Source organism: Neoarius graeffei, chromosome 7 (assembly GCF_027579695.1).
Source record: "Neoarius graeffei isolate fNeoGra1 chromosome 7, fNeoGra1.pri, whole genome shotgun sequence".
Taxonomy (NCBI): domain Eukaryota; kingdom Metazoa; phylum Chordata; class Actinopteri; order Siluriformes; family Ariidae; genus Neoarius; species Neoarius graeffei.
Window position 1 is genome coordinate 21,778,355 of NC_083575.1, and position 7,027 is coordinate 21,785,381.

The 7,027-nt window shown below is 46.5% G+C and overlaps 1 pseudogene; it reads right to left on the minus strand.

Annotated features, from left to right (window-relative positions):
- Nucleotides 1-269: 269 nt before the first annotated feature.
- LOC132888824 (uncharacterized protein K02A2.6-like) lies at nucleotides 270-4,288 on the minus strand (annotated as a pseudogene).
- Between the last annotated feature and the right edge of the window lie 2,739 nt (nucleotides 4,289-7,027).

The window sequence follows — 7,027 nt, forward strand, 5'->3', positions numbered from 1 at the left end:
TAGACTATGACATTCAGTCTACCACATCCCTCCCCTCTAGATAAAACTACTTTAATTACACTAGACATCCTGGAACTCCCAATTAACCTTTAACTATAACAGTTACTAAATAGAACTTCATTAACACATGTGCTATACATATATTTTCTCTGTTTTTTTCATACATATAACACACATAACATTTCTAACTAGGGATTTGGGTGGACTACCGCATCCTAGTGAGGTTCCAGGACGCATTCTTGCCCTGTGGCTGGGGAACTCACTACTAACTAAGTATAGTCCTTCAAGTAGTCCGGAGCTTTCCTGGCTCGCTGAGATCTTCTCACTGCTGGTGGGTCAACTGCAGGTGAAGACTCAGGCTGCTCCACGGTTGCTTCTGCTGCAGTGCTGTCAGTAGAATCAGCGGAGACGGGCACCTCAGGTACTACCTGAAGTGGTGGTTCATCGACGTCCTCCTCAAGCGAGGTGTCAGACAACACCTCTGGTGTCATCGCCGGTGGGATGGAGCTTCTACCACGTACTTGGTCGATGTGTCGTCTCACAACTTGTCCATTACCTAGCGTAACTTTGAATGACACAGGGCTCGTCTTCTCTGTTATTTCTCCTGGTATCCAGGCTGGTCCTGAGCCAAAGTTGCGTGTGTAGACCAAGTCTCCCTCTCCTAGTATTCTCACTCGAGCATGCATGTCATGATAGCCTTTTTGTTTCTCTTGTTTGTCATGTACTCTGTTTCTGAAGTCTGGATGTATTAAGTCAAGCGTTGACCTCAACTTCCTACCACACAGCAACTCAGCTAGTGACTTGCCAGTTGTAGATCGGGGTGTTATGCGATAGCTAAACAGAGCTCGGGACATTCTAGTTTCAATCGAGTCTCCTGCCATCTTCTTCATGAGTGACTTGAATGTCTGAACGGCCCTCTCTGCTAAGCCATTAGAAGAAGGATGGTATGGCGCTGTCGTGATGTGACGTATGCCATTCTTTTCAGCAAACTCTTGGAACTGTTCACTGGTAAAACAGGTACCATTATCTGACACTATGATTTCAGGTATGCTGTGTTGACTGAAACTCTTTCTAAGGCATTCAATGGTAACTGCAGATGTAGAGCTACTCACTGAATATGCGTCAATCCACTTTGAGTACGCATCCACTAGGATCAGGAACATTCTTCCCATCCATGGACCCGCATAATCGATGTGGATTCTTCTCCATGGTTTATCAGGAACTTCCCAGGGATGTAATGGGGCCACTGGAGGACTACTTCTGTTTTCCTGACATGCCGCACATGCCTTGACCAGGGCCTCCACCTCCGCATCCATGTTAGGCCACCACATGTAACTTCTCGCCAACCCTTTCATTCGGGTGATGCCGGGGTGTGCTTGGTGTAACTGTTTCAGCAAGGCATTGCGACCAGGCAGTGGAACCACAACTCGTCCTCCCCACAGGATGCATCCTTCCTGGGTGCTGAGCTCATCCTGTCGTCAGGCATACGGAATGAACTCAGGGCTGTTCACCTTTGGCCAACCTCGCAAGATGTATTTGCGCACTCTTGCTAGCACAGGGTCTTTGTCTGTCCACTTCTTTATTTGCTGTGCGTTCACCAGTGGCATGCCGATGTCCTCAAACAACAGCACTCTCTCCTCCTCCTCAGGCATGCTCTCTCTTCCCCCATCCAAGGGTAGCCTACTCAGTGCGTCAGCATGAGTATGGTCCCGGCTGACCTTGTAGACGATGGTGTACTCATACGCTGCTAACGTGACTGCCCATCTCTGTATCCTAGGAGATGTCATCTGGGGTATGGTTCTCATTTCACTGAACAGTGAAATTAGTGGCTTATGATTGGTCACTATCGTGAACTGCCTCCCATACAGGTATTTGTGGAACTTCTTCACTCTGAAAACTACTGCAAGGCCTTCCTTGTCCAACTGGGAGTAGTTCTTCTCAGCTGCACTGAGAGTTCTTGAGACGAACCCTATGGGTCTCTCTGAGCCATCCGCCATTCGATGAGAGAGTACGGCTCCCACACCGTAGGGTGATGCGTCACATGCTAAGATGAGTGGTTTGTTTGAGTCAGAGTGTACTAACACACTACAGGACTGAAGTAGCGCTTTGGACTCTTCAAACACGGTCTGCTGCTTGGCCCCCCATGACCATTTCCCTTCTTTCTTCAGCAGGGTATGTAGTGGTGCCAGCAGCGTGGAGAGTTTCGGGAGGAATCTATGGTAGTAGTTCAACAAGCCAAGGTAAGCTTTTAACTCACTAACATTTTGTGGCTCAGGCACCTCCGCGATGGCTTCCACTTTCTCTGTCAGAGGGTGTAGACCACTGGCATTGATCCTGTGGCCTAGGAACGTCACCTCTTTTCCCATGAACTCGCACTTGCTTCTTTTCAACCTCAGGCTGCTTTTCTCCAACCATTGAAGCACTTCCTCCAGTGTTTTCAGATGTTCTTGTTCACTTGGTCCTGTACAAAGTATGTCATCTAAATAAATGGCAACATTCAGAATTCCCCCTAGGATGCCCTCCATAGTTCTCTGGAATATAGCAGGACTGGAAGCTACTCCAAATGGTAAGCGTGTGTAGGTATATAAGCCTTTGTGTGTATTGATGGTTACATATCTTCTGGATTCTTCGTCCAGGACTACCTGTTGGTAGGCGTGACTCATGTCTAATTTCGTGAAGTGCTGCCCCCCATTCAACTGTGCGAAGAGGTCCTCCACTTTAGGAATTGGATACTGATCCACCTGCGATGCTCTATTGACAGTGAGTTTGTAATCCCCACATATTCTAATGGAGCCATCTGGTTTTCGCACTGGGACTATGGGCGCTGCCCACTCTGCAACCTGCACTGGTTCGATGATCTTGTCGTCCAGCAGCCTCTGTAGCTCACTTTCGACCAGTGGCTTGACTGCATAGGGCACCGGTCGGGGTTTGCAGAATCGTGGTTGGGCCTCCCTGTCCACATTAATCTTTGCCGTGACACCTTTGAGCTGTCCTAGCCCTTCTTTGAACACCTCAGTGTGTCTTTCAAGGATCTCCTCCAGCTGTAACTTAGGCTGCGACTCCACCTTGTTCACTAACTGATCCATCATGGCCAGCTCTTGTAGCCAACTTCGCCCTAGTAGGTTTGGTCCTTCGCCCCCAACTACTACTACAGGTAAGTTATTTTCTTTGTTTTCGTGTTGCACCTTCACTTGTGCCATGCCCAGCACTCCCAGCTTCTCTCCAGTGTATGTTTTTAATTTTAGTGAGCAGGGCTTTAATTCTGCAGTGTCTGTTTTCTTCCACAGTTGTGTGTATTGCTGTTTGCTTAATATGGTTACCCCACAGCCAGTATCAACTTCAAATGTTACTTTCATTCCATTGACATTCATGGTGCGTGTGATGGGAGCCACCTTGGTCAGCTCTTCTGACATGCTGTAAAGTGTGTGAAAACTCATGTCCTCTGTATCCCTTCCTCCCCTGTAAGTTGATTTGCTCGCTGTTCTTTTCCTGGGCCCTTGCTTTTGCCCTTCTGCCCTTTAATCGATGCCTTCTGCACATGTGAATTACCCGCCTTCGATCTACATACTTTCTTAATGTGCCCTCGCTTGCCACAATTATGACACAGCTCAGTGGCAAACTTACATTCAGCGGCAGTGTGCTGGCCTTTGCAGCGATAACAACTGGGTAATTTACGCTGAGTTTTGTCAGTAGATACTTTGTGGACACCTACTTGAGTCTTTGGCACACGTGCATGCAGTGCTGTGTCCTCGGCTAGCTTCCCTTGCATTTCCTTCACATCCTTTGATGCTGATTCCATAGTCTGGCACAATTCCAAAGCCTTATCAAAAGTTAGTTTTGTTTCAGATAACAGTCGCCGTTGCATTCGGTCATCATTCACTCCACACACCAGTCTGTCCCTTAACATCTCTGACAATGACTCTTTGTAATCACAATGCAGTGCTAATTTCTTCAATTCAGCAACATACTCAGCTATTGACTTGCTGCTCTTCCATATGCGTGAATTAAATTTAAATCTTTGCACGATTTCACTCGGTTTGGGGTTGAAGTGTTTCTGAAGCACAGCGGTAAGCTGGTCGTACGTTTTTTCCTTCGGCAATGCAGGGCTGACTAAATTCCTCAACAAGCTATAAGTAGTTGCACCAACTCCACTTAAAAGCACAGCCTTCTGTCTGTCTGGCTCTTTAATATCATTAGCTTCGAAGAAAAAGTCCAACATTTCACTATATTCTTCCCAAGACTGAGTTGCATTATCAAAAGGGGTTACCGAGCCGATTACCGCTGCCATCTTTACCTGCTGTGGTGGGGAAACTTTGTTCTCCTCTTCTGAACTGGAACTGCTCGAACTGCTGGATTCACTGGAGCTCGCCACGCTTGCTATTTTCTCAGTGTCTCATCGGGAAACTGCCATTTAAATCCTTGTCGCCAATTGTGTGATATCCTACCAGGTAGCAATCATCACACTGGGGTTGTATTTCTTTGGCTTCTTGCCGTTTATTCTCCAACACTCACACAACTAATATACACATCATTAATCCATGGCTTGATCTCTTATTCTCTGTTCTATGTTCCCAATATGTGTAGCACTATACTAGAAAGGAGGCGGCACGGTGGTGTAGTGGTTAGCGCTGTCGCCTCACAGCAAGAAGGTCCTGGGTTCGAGCCCCGGGGCCGGCGAGGGCCTTTCTGTGTGGAGTTTGCATGTTCTCCCCGTGTCCGCGTGGGTTTCCTCCGGGTGCTCCGGTTTCCCCCACAGTCCAAAGACATGCAGGTTAGGTTAACTGGTGACTCTAAATTGACCGTAGGTGTGAATGGTTGTCTGTGTCTATGTGTCAGCCCTGTGATGACCTGGCGACTTGTCCAGGGTGTACCCCGCCTTTCGCCCATAGTCAGCTGGGATAGGCTCCAGCTTGCCTGCGACCCTGTAGAAGGATAAAGCGGCTAGAGATAATGAGATGAGATGAGATACTAGAAAGGTAGCTCCCCCTAGAGGCATTTACTATTAATGTTTAGACTATGACATTCAGTCTACCACAACTCACATTCACACCTACGGTCAATTTAGAGCCACCAATTAGCCTAGCCTGCATGTCTTTGGACTGTGGGAGAAACCAGAGCACCCGGAAGGGACTCTCACAGACACGGGGAGAACATGCAAACTCCACACAGAAAGGCCCCTGTTGACTGCTGGGCTTGAACCCAGGACCTTCTTGCTGTGAGGTAACAATGCTAACCACTACATCATCGTGCCACCCCATTTATCAAGTCAACATTTGCTTTTCATTGAATGAAATATCTACACCACGTCATCACAGGGCTGACACATAGACACAGACAACCATTCACAGTCACATTCACACCTACGGTCAATTTAGAGTCACCAGTTAACCTAACCTGCATGTCTTTGGACTGTGGGGGAAACCAGAGCACCCGGAGGAAACCCACGCGGACACGGGGAGAACATGCAAACTCCACACAGAAAGGCCCCTGTTGACCGCCGGGCTTGAACCCAGGACCTTCTTGCTGTGAGGTAACAATGCTAACCACTACATCACTGTGCCACCCCATTTGTCAAGTCAACATTTGCTTTTCGTTGAATGAAATATCTATGTCTTGGTTGTTTATTATTATTATATAGTTCAGGAATACAAAGCTATATGGCTATGGTAAATAATAGTCCCTAGTTACAACCCCGATTCCAAAAAAGTGGGGACAAAGTACAAATTGTAAATAAAAACGGAATGCAATGATGTGGAAGTTTCAAAATTCCATATTTTATTCAGAATAGAACATAGATGACATATCAAATGTTTAAACTGAGAAAATGTATCATTTAAAGAGAAAAATTAGGTGATTTTAAATTTCATGACAGCAACACATCTCAAAAAAGTTGGGACAAGGCCATGTTTACCACTGTGAGACATCCCCTTTTCTCTATACAACAGTCTGTAAACGTCTGGGGACTGAGGAGACAAGTTGCTCAATTTTAGGGATAGGAATGTTAACCCATTCTTGTCTAATGTGGGATTCTAGTTGCTCAACTGTCTTGGGTCTTTTTTGCCATATCTTCCATTTTATGATACGGCAAATGTTTTCTATGGGTGAAAGATCTGGACTGCAGGCTGGCCAGTTCAGTACCCGGACCCTTCTTCTACGCAGCCATGATGCTGTAATTGATGCAGTATGTGGTTTGGCATTGTCATATTGGAAAATGCAAGGTCTTCTCTGAAAAAGACGTCGTCTGGACGGGAGCATATGCCGCTCTAGAACCTGGATATACCTTTCAGCAGTGATGGTGTCTTTCCAAATGTGTAAGCTGCCCATGCCACACGCACTAATGCAACCCCATACCATCAGAGATGCAGGCTTCTGAACTGAGCGCTGATAACAACTTGGGTCGTCCTTCTCCTCTTTAGTCCGAATGACACGGCGTCGCTGATTTCCATAAAGAACTTCAAGTTTTGATTCGTCTGACCACAGAACAGTTTTCCACTTTGCCACAGTCCATTTTAAATGAGCCTTGACCCAGAGAAGACGTCTGCGCTTCTGGATCATGTTTAGATACGGTGGCTTCTTTGAACTATAGAGTTTTAGCTGGCAACGGTGGATGGCACAGTGAATTGTGTTCACAGATAATGTTCTCTGGAAATATTCCTGAGCCCATTTTGTGATTTCCAATACAGAAGCATGCCTGTATGTGATGCAGTGCCATCTAAGGGCCCGAAGATCACGGGCACCCAGTATGGTTTTCCGGCCTTGACCCTTACGCACAGAGATTCTTCCAGATTCTCTGAATCTTTTGATGATATTATGCACTGTAGATGATGATATGTTCAAACTCTTTGCAATTTTACACTGCCGAACTCCTTTCTGATATTGCTCCACTATTTGTCGGCGCAGAATTAGGGGGATTGGTGATCCTCTTCCCATCTTTACTTCTGAGAGCCGCTGCCACTCCAAGATGCTCTTTTTATACCCAGTCATGTTAATGACCTATTGCCAATTCACCTAATGAGTTGCAGTTTGG